This window comes from Canis lupus, chromosome 16 (genome assembly GCF_011100685.1).
Source record: "Canis lupus familiaris isolate Mischka breed German Shepherd chromosome 16, alternate assembly UU_Cfam_GSD_1.0, whole genome shotgun sequence".
Lineage (NCBI taxonomy): Eukaryota > Metazoa > Chordata > Mammalia > Carnivora > Canidae > Canis > Canis lupus.
This window is the reverse complement of record NC_049237.1, coordinates 3,280,850-3,301,219: the sequence shown is the minus strand read 5'-3', so window position 1 is coordinate 3,301,219 and position 20,370 is coordinate 3,280,850. Positions and strand designations below refer to the sequence as shown.

At 36.4% G+C, this 20,370-nt stretch overlaps 1 protein-coding gene and 1 long non-coding RNA gene across 2 annotated transcripts in view; one reads left to right on the top strand and one right to left on the bottom strand.

Moving 5' to 3' along the window:
* CNTNAP2 (contactin associated protein 2) overlaps window positions 1–20,370 on the top strand; it is a 2,034,882-nt gene that overhangs the window by 629,773 nt on the left and 1,384,739 nt on the right. The window lies entirely within an intron of this gene.
* On the bottom strand, window positions 16–19,437 carry LOC119869505. Its single transcript, XR_005371192.1, has 2 exons — window positions 19,302–19,437; window positions 16–326 (listed from the first exon to the last, which is right to left on the bottom strand). It is a non-coding gene; the product is annotated as an uncharacterized LOC119869505 (long non-coding RNA).

Sequence of the window (20,370 nt, the reverse complement as noted above, 5' to 3'; positions counted from 1 at the left end):
AAACAACAACACAGAGGTATTTTGGCCTTTATTTTGCTTTTCAGATACTTAGCAATTAGGGATAGCTCATTCTGAAAAAATATAGAGACATAAGTTCAAAGAACTAAGAAAGTTCAAATTTTCTGGGGTGACTTGGACTCTTTGGGTTAACATAAAATACCAGGGGTTCAGTGGGAGAGACAGGCCACCCAATGGAAGTAATCACACACAGTGAAGGTAGGCTTCATCTCCATTCAGGGCTCTCAGGCTTTTCTCATGGTGTGAAGAATGTATTTTCTACTGTTCTCTGCCATTCTGGTGTTCCTTTTGTTTCTTCCTTTCATATCCTATATTTTTCATTAAAAATAAGTATGTGATGAGTGATTATTTCTAGAAGAAACTATAGTGAGCCAATTATGAAATTTCAGAAATCAAAACAAGTTTGAAGCACAAACTACATACTGTGAAATGTTTTTTTAAATGCCAGTGAGCCTACAACATAATGATTACATTCCTTTAATAACCTATGACAGAAATGGTTTAATCCTTGTTAATGTGAAAAGATAGTCCCTTGGCTTGATGTATTCTAAAAGAAATAAAACTCGTTGTTTTCTAAAAATTCTTGAGTACTGGGATCCCTGGGTGGCGCAGGGGTTTGGCGCCTGCCTTTGGCCCAGGGCGCGATCCTGGAGACCCGGGATCGAGTCCCACGTCGGGCTCCCGGTGCATGGAGCCTGCTTCTCCCTCTGCCTGTGTCTCTGCCTCATTCTCTCTCTCTCTCTGTGACTATCACAAATAAATAAAAATTAAAAAATAAAAATTCTTGAGTACTTTATAGCTCATTATGTCTTAACGTGCACTAAGTGATTGAAGTTTAGCATTTACAAATCTTGACCAAAAAGTACACTTCAGACATAAGATTATGAAAAAATGTAACTAAATATTAAATTTTCTTTTAATCTAAATACTACTTAATGTTATATATATTACGTTTAAATAAAAAAGATTTCTGGGGGTGCCTGGGTGGCTCAGTTGGTTAAGCATCTGCCTTTGATTCAGGCTGTGATGCCAGAATTCTAGGATGGAGTCTTGCTCAACAGGGAGTCTGCTTCTTCCTCTCCCTCTGCCCCTCCCACCACTCGTGTGCTCTCTCTCTCTTTTTCTCTGTCAAATAAAAAATTGGTAAGATCTTTTTTAAAAGAGAGATTTCTGACATAGATTTGGATAGCTGTTTGATGGACAACCCTCCATGCCATGGGAAATTCCAGATAGTCAAAAATTTTTAGGTTGATACAGTTAACAAGTTGTTTTCCCTATCCATCCAAATGGGTGGAAAAATGATTATCTGAGAAGAATGAAAAGCAATGTAAATTCAAATACTTCAGTATTGGGGATCCCTGGGTGGCGCAGCGGTTTAGCGCCTGCCTTTGGCCCAGGGCGCGATCCTGGAGACCCGGGATCGAATCCCACGTGGGGCTTCCGGTGCATGGAGCCTGCTTCTCCCTCTGCCTATGTCTCTGCCTCTCTCTCTCTCTCTCTGTGTGACTATCATAAATAAATAAATTAAAAAAAACAAAACAAAACAAAAACAAATACTTCAGTATTGGTTTTAACAAAGGCAAATTGTTACTCTTTTATGTAATTATAGGAGGGATGGACATCATAACTAATTTTATTGATAATATTGTTATTAAATGTGCATATGGAGAATATGAATTATTTTATGACTATTGAGTACTGTGTTAAAAATAAGTGAAGAACAAGGCATGTTAATGAGAAATTTTGACAATTTAACAGAATTTTAAAGTCATTAATCTGACTTTGGAATCTGACTGTGAAATGATAATGGCTCTTGAAAATAGTCCTCAAGAATGGTTTATTTGAATATTTCATACTCAAAGATATGAGTTGCTAAACGTGCTTAACTAGTCAAACCTTCTCAGTTCTTACTGATAATACGTGGCATAATAGAATTCTTTATACTTTATCCACAATGCCATTTCCTTCTATTCAGAATTTTCTTTCTAATGTACCAGAAAAATCTGTGCAGATTGGTAAAATTGCCCACCCCCTGAAAAATCATGCATTTACATAGTCCACAAAATCTAATTTGCATACTGCTCTTGAGGTGTTTTCTGGCTTCCTAAGTATAATCCTTAGGACAGGGAGAAAGTATTCCGTGTGAGCATTTCTTATCAAAAGTCCATTCAGCATTACATTAAATAAGAATTCCAGCAGATTTTTGCTATGAGGCTGCATTTAGCTTTGCTTGGGAAATTCAATTACTGGTTTTTGAATGCAGATATTTGGAGCCAAAATAGGCAGTTGAAGTATTAACAGTGAATGCCTCCTTTACATACCATTATTGTTTTGCAAGATAGTAACATACCATAAATTTAAAATTAGATCTCCCAGTCATGCTTTAAATTTAAATTTACCTGTAATGTAAATGTATATCTTCTTCTTCCTTTAAAAATTTTTTTATTACATGATAAGCAAATGCTTATATATTCCTAATTACTTTTTAAAGCAATTTTTATCCCTTTCATTAATAGTAAGCAGTTATCAAACTGGGATCAGTAACCACTGAATGTATTAGATGGAGAATCCCACAGAACAGACATGTTTATGGTATTTAAATTACATCCTTACATATTTATCAAGAATATAGGAATATCAGTTCATATTCTCTAAGCAATATTGAAAAGAATATTAATTTGCTAGATATATTAAAAACACGAGTCTCTTACACGCTTTTTTCCACATACATACACACACAGAAATCATCATTGTTTCTTACTAATTTGAAACCTGTACAAAAGCTGGAAAGCAAATAATAGCAGGTTAATGTATTACATTATTATTACAATTATTACATTACATAGATTACATGTTTTTCTGAACATCAAATCAATAGCTTGAATATGTATTCTCGACCTCCTTTTTAACCAAATATCTTACTAATTCATATCTAAATAAAGTTCCTAAAACATCTTTGTAGATTAGCATATAACCAGGAGTTCAGTAAGTGAAAGCCAAGATATGTATTCTAAAAGCTTGAACTCAAGTATCTGGGTTCATATGTGTGGTTTATAAACTTAGAGAGGTCACTCTGTGCCTCCAATTCCTATCTGGAAAATGGGAATAATGCCTCTTAGGAGATTTACATGAGCTTATGTAAGTAAAGAAATTTTGTGAATTATGAAGATTTAGAAACATGTATGTTCTCAATTGCCTGTATAAAAGCATTCTACAAAACTAGCAGCATTCTAGTTTATATACAAAACTTGTGTAGTATTTCTTTTCCATGAGAATAGTCTATAATAATAATCTTCAGGTAGTTTAGTCCCCCTCTATCCTTTCCAGATACATTCTACCTCAGTTTACTCTTAACATGATTTAAAATATCTGAGACTGTTTTAGGCAAAGGAAACATGACCTAAAATGGGAATAAGAATTGTGGACAAACCTTTGGCATATCTTTCAGTTGACAAATGGAAAGGCCATTGGTAGACAGTGCAGTGCAGGCTGGCTTGTAAAGCATGGCTGGGAGATCTAGCTCTATGCCAAGAGCCTTTGCGGTGCTTGTAACAAATTATTTGTTACCATAATGATGGCCATGTGTCCAATGAGCCATGCAAGGGGAGATTGTTTAAAAATGAATAGATTATTCTGTCCTAACTTTTCAACCATTTGTTGTAGTGGTTGCACTAATTTTCCAAATCACTTCCAAATCTGTTCCAGTTATAAATGTAAAACATAACTATTTCACAGTTCAATAGTATACTTAGATTCTTTCGAACAAATCTAGAATTTTTTCCTGCCTTTGAAACTAAGGAAGATAACCATCCTTCCTGCTTGGTCATGTGTCTTTCATCAGATGATAATATCCCTTTCTTCACTTACGACACTAATGCGATATTTTTCTCCAATAGATGGGAATTTCTCTTATTTGTTTGTGTATGCAAATGCATTGTGGCTGCAACCACTTATTTGGGGAAAGGACTAGGCAGGTACATTCAAAATAATTTTATGGATAACTTATTGAGAAATAAGACACATCAGAATAACCTGCATTAAACACTTTCTAAAATGACCCTTGTATAAATGGGATAAACATCTCTAGGACTTGTATGGAAAACAAATAATTTCCCGGGTGAATTTAGAATAAGCTTCTTATTTCTGTGAAATACATTTTTCTGTTTACACCCCTCTTAGGCTGGGTGATATTTTTAAAGTCTCATGAATTTTAATAAGTTGAGTGGATATTCCAGATCCTTTTGCATATACTATAATGCCTCTAGTAGTGAATTTTGATCACCTTTCTAAATACACATTTGTATTGTGAGATTTTCATTTTAAGAGGTCATAGGATTTTGTCCTGTGTCAATTTGTAGCCATTCAATATTCTACACATATACACATATGTAAAAACCATTCTAGCCAATGTGATTATGCATTTAGCCAATGTGATTATGCATTTTTTATAAAAGTAAAAATGGAATATAAAAATCTGGAAGATAAAAGTAAGATGGTATTAATAATAGTGGCATACACTGTTAGGTAAAGGAAGATGATATAATCTTATATGATCTGGCTTCTTCCAACAGTATGTTATTCTTTACAGTGTAGTGTATTTTCCATATATTAGTTAAAATGGGATATATATAGTCATTGGTTCTGAATTTTTATAAGTATATCTGATTGCTTTAAGACTAATCTGAAAGAGGAAGTGTTCTCATTAGGCTTAATGACATCACCAAGTGTTTTATTTTGCTCTGGACACAAATAATGGAGATACTAATATTTTTCTTATTATACCAGGGTTTGTCTTTAGGTGACATGAGGCTAAATGAGTCCCGATGAATACAAATTTATATAAAGTGTAGATAGATAGGTACCTGCTAATATTTTGAATAATAATAATGAATAATATCACTTAAGATGAATGTCTCTACACTGTTCAAGCATGAACTTAGTAGAAGTTAGAGGAATAGCAGTATGTCTCTATGGGGGAAAGTAGACCATCATAAAGCATGCTGTCGTATGGCTCCATGACCCTGAGAGGCAGTGAAAATAGCAGCTCACTGGTGTGCTCTAGAATTTGGGCCACCTTTCACAGACATCTGTACAACTTTGAAAGATTTCTTAACCTTTCTGTCTTTAAATCTCCTTGCCTGTAAAATGCAGCTAATAACACTACTTACTTCCTTCACCTCAATAGAGATTATAGGTATTAAATTAATAATCCATGTGAAGAGTTTAGGACAATGCCTGGCACATATTAACCACTCAATTATTATTGCATTATATAAATCTGTGACTTCCAGATGCATTGCTATAATATTAGATTGGATCTGTCCTTGAAAATTCAAAATAGCCTGTTACTTTCACTATATAACAGCTTTTCTGAATTAACATATTGGCATGTGCATTGTATTACATCTGTGCTTCTCAGCCTGAAATGACTAATAACTCATTTTTAAGTATAATTGAGAATGCTAATTTAATTTATGCCATTTGGATCATGATCCTATTAATTGTCACATGGAATGTATGCATCGCAGTACAAAACTGTGTCTGGGTGGTTCTTTTTTTTTTTTTTTTTTTTTTTTTAGATTTTATTTATTTATTTACTTGAGAGAGAGAGTGAGAGAGAGTATGTGTGTGAGAGAGCACGAGCGAGCGGGGACGGGGAGGGCAAAGGGAGAGGGAGAAGCAGACTCCCTACTGAGTAGGGAGCCAGCCATGGATTGATCCCAGGACCCCGGGATCCTGACCTGAGCCGAAGGTAGATGCTTAACCCACTGAACCACTCAGGTGCTCCTAGGCAGTTCTTTCAGATAACATTTTTTTAATTAAACTTTCAGTGGAAATATAGCTACAATGCTTTCCTTAGACTTAGTTTGATAAATTCACTTTTATTAACTCTGGAAATCAAGGAAAATAACTGTCTACAGTCTTCCATATCTTCTTGGGGTAACTCAAAAGAGTATAATAAGGAGACTACAAAACAGGCTGGTAAGTATTAGCTAAAACAGATTATACTGCTAGGCCATGAAAGTGGAAAGCCGGGGAGAATGAGACACCACTCTGAATGCCAGCTTCCCAAAGTATGTCTTGGATCAGCAGCAACAGCATCATCTGGGACCTAATTAGAAATGCAGAATCTCAGGGGCCCACCTCCTGTCTTTAAAATCAGAATATACAGCTTAACAATATCCACAGGTGATTCATATACATGTTAAAGAAAGAGTGTGTTGTTTTTCATATTTGAGGAGCTCGTGGTGAGGAAGGATTAGAATTAGCCCCAGGGTCTCCCAACCAGAAGGCAGACTTAGAAGTAGAATTTGCAGTGCAAACTGCAAGCAGACTTACCATGAGAACATAAGCTTTGGTGAAAAGTCACTTACTGAACACCTACTACTTATTGACGGTCAGAGATAAACTAAACACAGTCACAACCTTCTAGGGGTGAAAAACCTAGCAGTTGTGCTAAGCATATAAATTTATAATTTTATTTTATGACTACATGTGTCCTAATGGAAAAAGATTTGCACAGGTTGTTCTAGAAACACACACACACACACACACAAACAAATGCCTCATTCAGAGTGGTTGAGGGTCATGGTCAACAAAGGCTTCTTGAGTTCCTAAGTATTGTTGGCTAAGTAGGTAGGAAACTGGTGATGTATAGAAGAGAAGCAGATGAGTCTTCTACTGAAACAGGTAGGAATGGATAGTGAAACACTCTACATAATCATGTCTTTCTCAATTTTCTTATTACGAACAAAAATCTAAGCTTTCTTTAAAATTCAAAAATCTTAAAAAAAGATAAAATTCAAAAATCTTAAGGATTAGACCAGTAATGTTTAAATTATATCATGTAAATATCCAACTTTGAGAGAGCATTACTGTCTTCTCGGGCACCTCTCTGTAATGCTCATAATACAGAGTTCACACTGCCAAGCACATAATAGACGCTTCAGAGTGTACAATTGAACTGAAGTACCCCATTCTGGAGATAAATGGGCTGAAGCTAAGAGATATGATATTACTTAAATTTTGACCTGCAAATCCAATTATACTGACCCCAGTACTCAATAGGGATCCAAATACCTATTTTTGATGTGTCAAGAAGCATCGTTATTATAATGACCACTTGCTTATTTTGACTAAATGAAAACAATTTGATTGTATGCACAAGATTTATAGAACAAGAGAGCATGGGCTCTAGAGCTGGGCTTTATATAATCTGCTCCAGCACTTAGTAATAGTGAATATTTAACCATGTTAACCAACCTTTTATAGGCCTTAGTTGCCTTAGCTACTAAGGGTAGAAGAGTATCTAACTTATGGGTTTTTCTGAGACTTAGATAAATTAATCCAATTGCTTGGAACAGTGCACCATAAATATAGGCTCATCTTATCTTCCTCTCATCTCACCTCCTCCTAATTATCAGTATTATTCTTACTATAATCTTTAATCACTATACAACACTATATTAAAAGTGGCTTCAAGACCTTAAGTGAGTAGTCGATAGGCCTATCTTCAAAAATATTGAAATCTAATTATGCGGACAATAACTGTATGTAAAGCCTGGTCAGCTTGGGCAGCTCTCAGTATACATGTGCCTCTGATGACTGTGACGGTATCTGTCACTTGTATGGCCAATTTGTTTGTCACTTGTATGGCCAATTTTTCCGAGGAACTAATTTAGTCAATGTCGACTTTGAGAAAGATCTAATAGAATGTTAAAATGTCTTGGCAAATAAATTTGGATTGCCTGAATAAACTAGCTTAATTATAGGCTGTATTATCATGCTGGCAAAAAAAGATGTCATGTTGATAGGCTGTCTGAACGGTTTACTCAGTTACCATCAGTGACTTTTCAGGAGTGTAGGGCAGGAGTAAAGTATAGACTTCTACTTCTAGAAAATTTCTATCATGCTTCCAAATGAAAAGATTATTTGAGATAAACATCTGTGTTTCTCCCATGAATTTCACTGATGTATTTTAATGAGACAGTAGGTCTACTGTTATTGCCATTTGAATGGTTTATCTTCATATTAAGATGCAGCTGTAGTGAAGTCTACAAAAACTGTCCTGTGATTTAGCAGAGAAGTCTAGAAAGCTACCTGCACCAATTAATAAATAGTAAAGGCCAACAAGCATTTGTTGAAGGGTCGTTTGGTATTTGATATGCTGTATCTAATTTAATCTCCAAACAACTTAAATGTGATGACATAGATTATTGTTATTATTAAGCCCACCCTATACATGGAAAAGTTAAGGAGTAGAAAAGGTAGCACACTCCCTGGAGCACATGAGTTCCATGAACAGTAGAGCTAGGATTGGAATCGTGGGCTAAACTAAAGACATCTTCACCACCATGCTCTTCATCACCATGGCTCACCTCAGCAATTTCTCTCACGGTGAGCAAGAAACTTGCTGACCACCACATTTTAACTGTAATGTGCTAAACATGTGTATAATGGCATATCATATACACCATACCATTCTTTTTGTAAGGTTACCAGTCATATTGGATTAAGGGCCTAATCTCCCCCAGTGATGACCTCACCTTAATTACTTAATTACCTCATGCAATGACCTTATTTTCAAATAAGAACATTCTGAGGTTCTGGGGGAGGTGGGGCTGGGTAATCTTCAACATAGAAATTTTAGAGTGATTCAATTCAACCCTTAAAACCTAACTTTTAGGAAGCACTTTATAAGGTTATGCAATTAAAACCTATTTTCTACCACTGCAGGACTAATAGTATTGCGTATGGTTATAAAGAATAGGGAATTGTCTTATAAGAAACAACAGCTTCTGAGAGGAGTTATAGATCTGTCCTCATGAATTTAGGAAATATGCCTGAGTTAAACCATGAGAGATTGTTCGCTGAGTAATTATATGATTCTCTGCATTCAATTGTTTACAAACAAAACTTGGAAGAAACATTTTCAGAATTCTTCTCTCCTGGTTGGCAAACGAGCCAAAGACGCTTTTAAAAACCATGAAAATAGAATGAACCAGCCCCTCACCCTGCCCCATGAAAAGATGTTTTCCTTTTAAAAGTGTCTGTGTTTCCAACCTCACCTAGCACTTTATTCTGAACTAAACACCATAAATGCCATTTGGACTACAGACATCATTTAATTCCTTGGGATAAAATATTTATTAAAAACCAGATTCTAGAAAACGTATATTCTAAACAATTATTGACATTTTTCCTATAAGGAAAAAAAAAAGAACTCTACCAAAGATAAAACACCTTTCCCCAACTGAATCTTGAGAAATAATTGTTCATTTCATTTGGATTATAATAGTCTCTATTCGAAAACAGAAGGTTTCATGAGTTGCCCTCACAGTATTCTTCAGAGAAGGTTAAGAAACACCACCCCCGCCCCCGCCCCAGATCTCAGATATGCAACCTGAGTTGCCCAGTGCAGAGGTACTGTTCATCTTAGGCAATCAGCAATCACAGTTGTTCATTCTGTTCTCACTGGTGAGTGTCCTGTTTGTGTATTTCTCAGTTTTGTTACAGTATGCAAAGTGGAAAATAGAGCTGTGTGAGATGGCCTGAAGCGACAGAAAAAGACTGAATTTATCATAAATTCATTCAGGCTGTTTACATTCAACCTGGTACAAACAAGTATTTGATAACAGAACCGAAAAAATACAGAAGTCCTTTCCTTTGAAAGGATTTAATGATTGCAATACTAGAAGATATTTACACTAGGTTTGTCTGCATGACTTCCTATGTAGGGAGGTCAGTGTATGTTTAAATACCTATAATTTGACAGTTTTATTCCTGGAATAGTAATAGACAGAAGTGTTACATTTTACCTTTACTTAAAATAAGCAGTTATGTCAATGCTGTCTATTTTTAAGTTTAAAGTCAAAGACCAAATAAATTATTTTTAAAAAATATTTTATTTATTTATTCATGAGAGAGAGAGAAGGACAGACAGAGACACAGACAGAGGGAGAAGCAGGCTCCATGCAGGGAGCCTGATGTGGGACTCGATCCCGGGTCTACAGGATCACACCCTGGGCTGAAGGCAGCACTAAACTGCTGAGCCACCCAGGCTGCCCTAAAGACCAAATGAATTCTTTATTTATTTATTTATTTATTTATTTATTTATTTATTTATTTATGATAGTCACAGAGAGAGAGAGAGAGAGGCAGAGACACAGGCAGAGGGAGAAGCAGGCTCCATGCACCGGGAGCCCGATGTGGGACTCGATCCTGGGTCTCCAGGATCACGCCCTGGGCCAAAGGCAGGCGCCAAACCGCTGCGCCACCCAGGGATCCCAAGACCAAATGAATTCTTAAGACAGTTTTATGTTTGGGATGAGGGTAAGTGATAATGGAATAAAACAGACACACACAGATCCATACTCATCCTCAACCTGTACTACAAAATAACTCTTAATCTTCTCCTAAATTATATGAAGTCTTTGGATAATTAATAGAATCAAATGTATCTTTTACTGGATTCAGTTGAAATGCAGAGGTGTTGAACATTTTGACTAAGATCAAGCACCACTGCTAATACTAACTACCTACCATTCACTGAGTACTTACCTGGTGAGTATTTTCTGTGTCAAATACTGTAACAAGGTCCTGAAGGGTGAGGGACCAAGTTTGGTCTTGATTCTCACATCTCCATAGTCTTCATTTTTACTATCATGCTGTATTTAAGAAGATATAACCCTAGGTGATCATATGTATGCTCTCTGAGAGGTTTATTTGTCTTGTTAAATGTTGGGTCTCACCAGAGAGTTCAGAGGTTTACACAACGAATGTGGTTGGTAAATATTTGTTAACGTTTGACTGAGTTATGAGATTTGGACATTAGAATAATAGTATATAATTAGGTGCACATTTCACAAACATTGTTTATTTTCTTAGTTTATATGTACCTAATAGATACTGACAAATATTGCACATACCTACATCTACTGAAAGAAGTTAAAGTGTCCAAATGTATTTTTGGGAATACACGAGAAACTCAAGATTTCCATAGGAGAGAGAATAGAGCAGAAATTGCCACAAGAAGGTAAGAGGGAGGCTGGGGGTATTAACTAAGGCAGCAAAGCTTCCTCTCCCTTCAGACCTGGGGGCAGCTTGGGGATGTGAAGTGAAATGTGAAGAGGTTCATAATATCAAATGCATACATATATTGAAAACTTGAATGTGAGCTGGGCTCTGGGTCAGTGAAGACAATCTGGCCAAAGTATAGAGAGGTCTCTTATCTCAAAGGCTGAATGTCAGGATAGCAGTATTATCTGTGAAGTCCATGCAAAAGGAAGATGTATAACACAGAAGAATATATTACATATTCTATGTGACCATTTGTGCAAAAAGCAAAAACAGGGAAAGCTATGCTGTAAGAAATCTGGGTCATAGCTTCCTTTGTAGGAGGGTGGTGGCTGGAAGTTCCCCACCAAGGGAGGCTTTGGGGGTATTGATCATTGTTTCTTAGGCTAGGTGCTTGTTACACTCGTGGGAATTTGTCAAGCCATATATTGATGTGCACTTTTCTCTACCTTAAAACTCAACAGTAAGTTTGAGAAGACAACATAATCAGACTTGAAATCAAGGTCTAGCTCTGGGAGAGTAGGAACTGAAGGAAGCTAGGAGCTATTATCAGAATTGCTCTCTAATACCAGAAACAATTGCAGGAAGAAACCAGTGGGCCAGACAAAAGAGAATAAATAACCAAGAGAGTTGGCAAAGGGCCTTAAAAGCCTACCTGCAACATATAAGAGATTATTTGTCTTTATGTCATTCGCACTTAACACATGGATACCTGTGATATCACAATCTCTTAGTTGCCAATGAAGAGAGTGTTTCTAGAGAGACATCATGCCTGGCTCGCATTGCCCCTGGCTTGCACAGAGATGCTTGCACAGAGATGAGCTCATATAAAACATGCATCGCTGTGTACAGCTAGTGTTCGTAGGGACCACAATTAAGCCAATATATAGCTACTCCTAGTTTGTTTTTCACCTGTTCCACTTGCAGGATGAATGTATATGTTACTAAATTTAGTTCACTATTATAATTGCCATCTATGTATGACAGGTGTTAACAATCACAGAGAAAGTTTCCATGTCTAAATTATCTTCCCAATTAAAATGAAGGAAACCCAGAAATGGGGGGGGGGGCGGAACTATAGAATAGAGAGGTCACATAATAGCTATAAATGCATTTACTCTTCAGCACAACCACCTCACCTGTAGATACAGCTCCAATGACTTGAAAACACACATACACAAAGTTATTCACGGAAGCACTATTTCTAATGACAGGACACTGGAAAGCACCCCTTTGACCAGCTACAGGGAGATTGGTTGAATAAATGAGGCTACCTCTATAAGATGGACACATCACAACTGTAAAGAAAACTGAGAGCTACCCCTGTGTTGTTGATCTGGAGTGGATTTTCTGGATATATTGTTAAGTAGCACAAAGAGCCCCTACTATGTGCTGACTTGTGCGTAAGAAATGAGAAAGTCTGTGTATATGATTGAAGCAGTTCTAGAAATACTTCAATATATTCTAAATTGAACAGACGAGTAAATATGGTGATGATGTTGGGAGCCATGGTTCACATTATGAAGGAAGTAATAAATCGATGGGGAATGGAGGAAAACAATCCGCACTAGGTGTATTTGTTGCTACTGGAATGTTTTTTTTTCTAGACCCATTTAAAGTGTGAGCTGAGCTAGACTAAACAGTCTAGGCCCATTTAACAGCCTGAGATGTATATATCTCAGGGTCCTGGGATCAAGCCCTGTACCAGGCTTCTTCCTGCTCAATGAGGAGTCTGCTTCTCCTTCTCCCTCTGCCCCTACCCCTGCTCATGTGCTCTCTCTCTCCCTCCCTCCCCTCCCCCTTCCCTCTCTCAAATAAATAAATAAATAAATAAATAAATAAATAAATAAATATCTTTAAAGAAAAAAATGACATCAATATGAATTATGTAATCCTAGCCTAGATCCTATCCTAGAGAGAAAAAAATGCTATAAAAATATTATTGGGTCAGTGGACAAAATTGGGATGAAGAAGGTTGATTAGATGTATAAATGTTAAATTTCCTGAAATTGGTAAACTATACACTTGTTGATATATGTCCTTATTTTGAGGAAATGTAAAGTAAAATATTCAGCAGTAAATGGACATGATATGTAACTTATTCTAGGGTAGTTCAGAAAAAAGTGTGTGTGTGTGTGTGTGTGTGTGTGTGTGTATAGGGAGAGGGAGAGAGAAAAGGAAAGATAAAGCACACAACACAGAGCAAAACGGGAAATGTGAATAAAGTATAAGAAAACGCAAGGGCATCTGGGTGGCTCAGTAGGTTGAGTGTTGGGGTCTTGATACCAACTCAGGTCATGATCTCAGAGTCATAGTCTCAGAGTCTTGAGATTGGGCTCCACATCTAGCTCTGCACTCAGTGTGGAGTCTGCTTTTGATATTCTCTCTCCCTCTGCCTTCCCCCCTCACTTCACTGGCACATGTGCAGGTTAAGTAAGTAAGTAAATAAGTAAGTAAATGAATGAATAAATAAATAAATAAATAAATAAATAAATAAATAAATAAATAAATTATTTTTTAAAAAAAGAATAAAAGGCATACAGTGTCCCTGACTATTCTTGTCACTCTTTTGTAAGGTTGAAATTGTTTCAAAAAATGATTTTTTTTTAATTTCCTGAAAATCCAGTATTGGAAATACATTAATTTTGTTGTTGTTTTAACAGGGTTTTCTTTCAAAACCAGATGCCTTGTGAGAGCACATATACGTATCACTCTTATAGCAGTCATTGAAATCTATACCAGCGTGTTTAATTGTCTCTTTCTCATTAACTGCTGATATATTGAGGAAGTTAGAGATTTGATGTGATAAAATAAGGGAAAAAGAAATGACTACAGGAGCAGTAAATGCGGGTGCCATGTGAGGGGCAATGAGAGAGCAGCCAACTAGGGTAGGTGCCTACATGGACAGGAGGTGGTGGTGCACAAGAAACACACACACACACACACACACACACACACACACAATCTATTGACATATGGTGTTACCAGGATTCGTCCTGACGAATCTTCTAATATCGTATGCTCAGGGATACTATAAAAAATAAAATCAACATATTTATTTGAACATTTACACTAGAGAAGCATATCTGTTCAACAGGATTTGTAGGGTAGAAGGGGGCAATAGCAGTTTCTGGAAAGTCACGAATTGTGAAAAAATGCCCTCAGGCATAAGGAACTCAAAGCTACCAACAAGTTACGCTTGTCAGAGTAAATTTGAAAGTGGGAAGAAATAAGACAGATATGAAATTAGCTCAGAACAATTCAATATTTGAAAACATCTGTAGGAAGAGGCGCTAAGGGCCTGGACTGAAGGAAATAAATCACAATTAGATCTGGTTCTGGAAAAACCACCAAGGTCTACATTAGCAAATCAAGTCTAAGGAGGAAAAGAAAGAGCTTCTTTTGACAGAGGAATACTTAGGGTTTCTTGGAGATGGTTTTTGGGCAAATATGATTTACAAATCTCTGCATGCATTTGTTCTGTGCAGATATCAGAAAGAACATGCTTCAGGGAGAGAGATTTATACCTAGTGGCAGGGTCTTGCACCAAATATTTTCCAGTTTCCCTACCAACTCGGAGATTCTTTCATTCCCTCTGAGGTGAACTGTTTTTTAAAATGGTAAACTACCTCCTATTTAATGATAACATCTGCTGAAAGGTAGTCATATTTATTAATAACATAATTTCCGTTTTTGACATTTCTATTATGATAATTTAAACTTATTATCTAATATTCCTCTCCTGTAGATAGAATTTGTCGTACATTATTTATTTCATGTAACGTTGCACGTGTCAGCAGAAATGCCTTTTTTCCAACCTCAATACATTGAGAATACCAGGGAGAACCCAACACTGAGAAAATGATAATGTGATAATGTGAACATGCTGCTCTGAGGATGGACTCTTTAAAGCTTCAGAGGTTTTACATTTACATATTAGACAACTCCCAAACCTTCAGAAGAAAGCCCAAAGTGCTGACACAGTATGTGGATTCAGATCCTATGAATGAAATGATTTTAAAAGCAATTGAGATTGAGCATAATGGTAAAAGTTTGAGGCAATTTGTGGAAAATTTCATTAGATTTTCAGGTTTCCCTTCAGCAGAGATTAGGAAATGTATTTCAAGTTCCTCAACAAAGAGTGAGCCAGATCTTAAAGAAAAGCAGGCCAGAGTCAAAGGTGATTTAAAAGGGCACCACTAACGTGGAATATTGGCCCCAAGAGGGTGATCTGTCTCCCCGATTAATGAGACTTGAACAAATTTGTTGATAGAATAAGACCAGTGCAGCATTACACATTAACATTTGTAGGTACTGACAGACATCAGTTAAAAACTTTCAAAAGTTGTTATAATTACCCCCTAGCCCTAACCTCTGACCCTGACACCTACCCTGGTTCTAAACTCGACTTCGATTCCAACCCTCACCCTAACCCGAACCCAAAGTTGTCTACTGGATGCATACTTAAAATTGAATTTTGTGATGAAAAACCAGTCACGTAACAAGAAAAAAAACCCAAAACATAAGGTCCATTTAATATTCCTGTGTCAGTTAAATATTAATGCACTCATTTCTTATTGACCTTAGCTATAACTTAGAACTTTTTCAAGAATAACCAAGTTAACAAGTTTGACACAAGAGCCAAAATCTTTCCTCAAATCATATTATTGATACAATAGTTCTTTAAACCTGAGGAAAAGCAAGTGGAATTGTCACATGAATTATTTAAGAATAAGCTAGTGCCAGCAGATTTTTCCACACATTAACATTATTAAATGTGGACATATCTTTAAGTCGGTAGTACTATAAAGTTTCTCTTTTTCTCTTTTATTTATTATATTCTCTTATTTAATCAGTAAGAAATCTTACAATTAATTAAAATTCTTTTTTAAGAATCAAGAAGCTAAAGGTGTGCGAATGGATGATTAGTTGTTCGCCAAACCCATGTCCCTTTCTTGTTGTCATACAGCCTGATTTCTGGCCTCCCTTGGAGCTGGGCATTGCAGATGACTCCTTGCAGCCAGTAGAATGTGGGGGGCAGTCATACCTAACACTTTCAGGCTGGCGCACACATTGGTTCAGCATGGCCCAACATCCATGCTTCTATCTATGATCATCCCCATCATTTTTGCATTAAAGCCCCTTCCAGGTTAACTACTCTGGGACTTACCTTTAGAATCTCTCCCCTCTCTCATCTCATCGCATTGACCTCCAGATGCTGTTATTTCTTCAGACTTTAAAAACCATTCTCAATTCCCCTTAATGACTGCTCTACTCTTTTGTTCTCCTTTGTTGCAAAACTCCTCAAGAAATGTTTTGACTTGCTCTGTTCACTTCTCATCTATCCTCACTTGGACCACTTTGACCCATAGATCCATACCCCTGCATACTCCAATCTGGCTTCACTCCCATTATGCCACCAGTGGTCACACTTCCATCATTGTTGGACTTGACCTGTCTTCAAAATTTAACAGAGTAGAGTATTTCCTCCTCCATGATATACTTTCTGGGCACCACATTCTTTTGGGTTTCCGCCTACTGAATTTTTTGTTCTTTCTTAGTCTTCTGTTTTGACTTGTTTTTATAGCCAGGACTTTTTCCCTAACTATTGAAATATTCCAAGACTTGGTCTTTAGTTTTCTTTTCTTTCTATCTATGATCACTCACTTTCCTGGAAATCCTAATCAGTATTATGTCTTTAAATACAAAGCATTTCTCTTCTTTATCTGAGTTATTTTCAACTCCATTATTTCGAGTTATTATAACGAATTATCACTGACTCCTCTTTATTTCACATTCTTATATCCGTTAGAACATCCTGTTGCTCAACTTTGAAAATATACAAAATAAAAAAACTATTATTACCTCTCTGTTCTGAAACATCAGCTATTTCTTGAATCATTATAAGAACTTAAGGAGATCTCTCTATTTCTATCCCTGTTCCCATCTACACCAAAGTCAACAGAACAGCCATAATTCTCCTTTTAAAACAGAAGTCATATCATGTAACTACTCTATTGCTCAGAACCCTGTAATTGTTCACCATTTTACTCAGAGTAAAAGTCAATATCCTTATTGTTGCCTAAAGGACCTATAGGTTCCTGTTCCCTACTACTTCTTTCTTTATTTTTAAGACTCATTTATTTATTTGAGAGAGAGAGAGAATATGAGAGCACACACACAAGTGGGAGGGGCAGAAGGAGAAGAGAGAATTTCAAGCACTCTGCACTGAGCAAGGAGTGGGATGGAGGCTTAATCTCAGAAACTTTGAGATCAAGACCTAGCCAAAACCAAGAGTCAGACTCAACCAACTGTGCCTCCCAGGCTCGCGCCTTCCCCCTCATTACTTGTCTTACTATTACTCTCATCCTTATCACTCAGATACAAGCACACTGATTCTGCAACATTAGGATTTTTGCACAGGATATTTCCTCTCTCTAGAATATTATTTTTCAGATATTCCCTTGACTAACTCTCACATCTGTTTATGTATTTGAAAAATGTTACCTTATCAATAAAGCCTGTCCTATCCACTCTGTTTAATACTGTGATCTACACACACCTACTCTCAAAATCTTCATGATCATCCTTCCTTACTCCTCTATTTGAAAAATTTCACAGCAATTATGGATTTTTATTGTAGCATGTCATTTACTTAATATGACATTTATTTGTTTTGTCTGCTAAGAATTTTAACTTTTGATAAATTGGAGTTTTTAAACTGGTACCTGCTGGGAGTCTATAGCAGTCCCTGATACATAGTAGACACTAAATATTTCTCTTTTATTTTAGATTTTTATTTATTTTTTCATGAGAGAGAGAGAGAGAGAGAGAGGGAGGGGGAGATACAGGCAGAGGGAAAAGCATGCTCCATGCAGGCAGCCTGATGCGGGACTCAATCCCAGGACTCCAGGGTCATGCCTTGGGCTGAAGGCAGGTGCTAAAACGCTGAGCCACCCAGGGATCCCCAACACTAAATATTTCTTAAATGATCATTGAATAGAAACAAAAGTATTTACAGAAGATGATTTCAGCCCATTATTATCAGCCATTTTTATATTGAGGTACTCTTATTCTCTTAAGGCTAATTTCTGGGTTAGCACGCTGCTTTTATTTAGAGGACTTCAACTTTATCTTCTCAGTCGACTTTAAATGGAAAAAAATCTCTCTATCTCTCTCTCGTCAGTCTGTCTATACATCTTTCCTTCTAACTAATCTGTGAGTATGTGTGTTTATGTGTGGCAAAATATGTCTGCAATCAATGGTTTAGTCAGAGAAATCTATCTCAAACTATCTCTTTCCAAATCATCTTTAAGCCTCAGGTGTAAGAAATACCTTTATAAAAAATTTAGAGGAAAATAGGCCATATATTCATAACCCTCTATACTCTAACTTCACCTCTCCTTCACTCTAGATAATCAGAGGGTTTTTTGCTTACTGGTATAGTTTTGGCTTCCTCTTAAATGTGTGCATAGGAATTTGCATAGTTTGCATATTTTGAAATTTGTTAAGTACTTCATTTGTGGGATCTGGTAAAGAACATAGTTCAAAATAATATCAGAATAAATGAAAATGTTCTCTATATTATTAGTACCCTAAAAACTTGAAAAGTTTTCATTTACTCATTTAGGCAACTATATTTATATTGTGAATCCCTTTTCTTTCTCTATCTTGTCTTCCAAGTAATTTAGGGACCAGTTGGGTAGCTAAAAGTTATATATATATATATATATATATATATATATATATATATATATATAATATATTTCTCTCCCTCTGTTGCATTGTTTGGCACATGGTAAATATTTCTATATGTTAATTTTACCTCTAGCTTTCCTATTCCCTTTGCTTATTATATTTTGCCTCCAACTCCAACTATTTTTTAATAATTTTTTTTTTAATTTTTATTTATTTATGATAGTCACAGAGAGAGAGAGAGGCAGAGACATAGGCAGAGGGAGAAGCAGGCTCCATGCACCGGGAGCCTGATGTGGGATTCGATCCCGGGTCTCCAGGATCGCGCCCTGGGCCAAAGGCAGGCGCCAAACCGCTGCGCCACCCAGGGATCCCTCCAACTATTTTTTAAATAATTTATTTTTGGTTAAGAGAAATGTCCTCAAATCAGACCGAGGCAGTAGAGTGAAATGATGAAGAACATGCAACAGGTGGCCAGTATGGGTGGATTTAAGTCTGCCATTGACACTTACTTGTTAAATGACCTTTGGTACATTGCTTGATGTCTTTGTACTTCTGCTTTCTCATCTGTAAAATGTGGATTAAAACAGAACTCTCATAGAGTTATTGTAAGGACAAATGAATAAATATATTTAATGCACCTAGAATATTTCCAGACGTGTAGTCAATATATAATGAGTACCTAAGATTTTTATTATTTTCTGCAGTGCGAAAAAGTGGAAGAGGAGTGGATTTAGGAACAAAAATCAAGCTTAGAGCTTTCTCAATTTGAGATACTTATAATACCTTTAGGCAAATATGATTGCCTATTAGATTGCAACTGCTAGCTAGGCCACCAAGTGAATTATTGCTCAAAGAGAATAAAATGTCTCTTTTCTCACATGTAAAAACCAATTTAAGGTTCTGTCATATTCAAGATATGCCTCAAAAGTCACCTTGGATACTATTATTATCAAGTTGTGACATCCAAGGTTTATCTTCGGTTCCATCTTAGTTGCTTAGAAGAAGTAGAGAGTTAAAAAAAAAAATAAAAAAAATAAAAAAAATAAAAAAAGAAGGTAGAGAGTAGAAAAAACAAGCCTATGTAATAAAGGCATTGGCCAGGAAGTAATACACATCACTCACACTAACATTCCACTGTGGCCTCACCATGGTAAAAGGGTGTGCTTGCATATGTAGGTCTGATTAGCCACTTCCCAACTACAACTTTATATATGATGGAAGGGGCAGGATAAATTTTGGCAGATGGTTGTCTCTGCCTAAGAAGTGTCCAGGTGAAAGAGTTTGCAACTAGTGTGTAGTCTGGACTAGATATATAAATTTGAGCGTCATGAACATGTAGATGGTATTTAAAATTTGGGAACCAATATTTGTAACCAGTGAAAGAGAATAGTGATGAGAAGCGTCTAGTGCCAAACCCTGAGAAACCCATATGTTTCTTGAACTAGGAATTTTCAGTTCTTCGGGAAAGGTAGTTTTAAAAGACAAAGGATGTTTGTGAGTGATCCATCTCTGCAGGTATTTGTTCTGTGGATATCAGTGGAGGAAATTCTGCACTGGAAGACACCAGGGCAGCCGGCA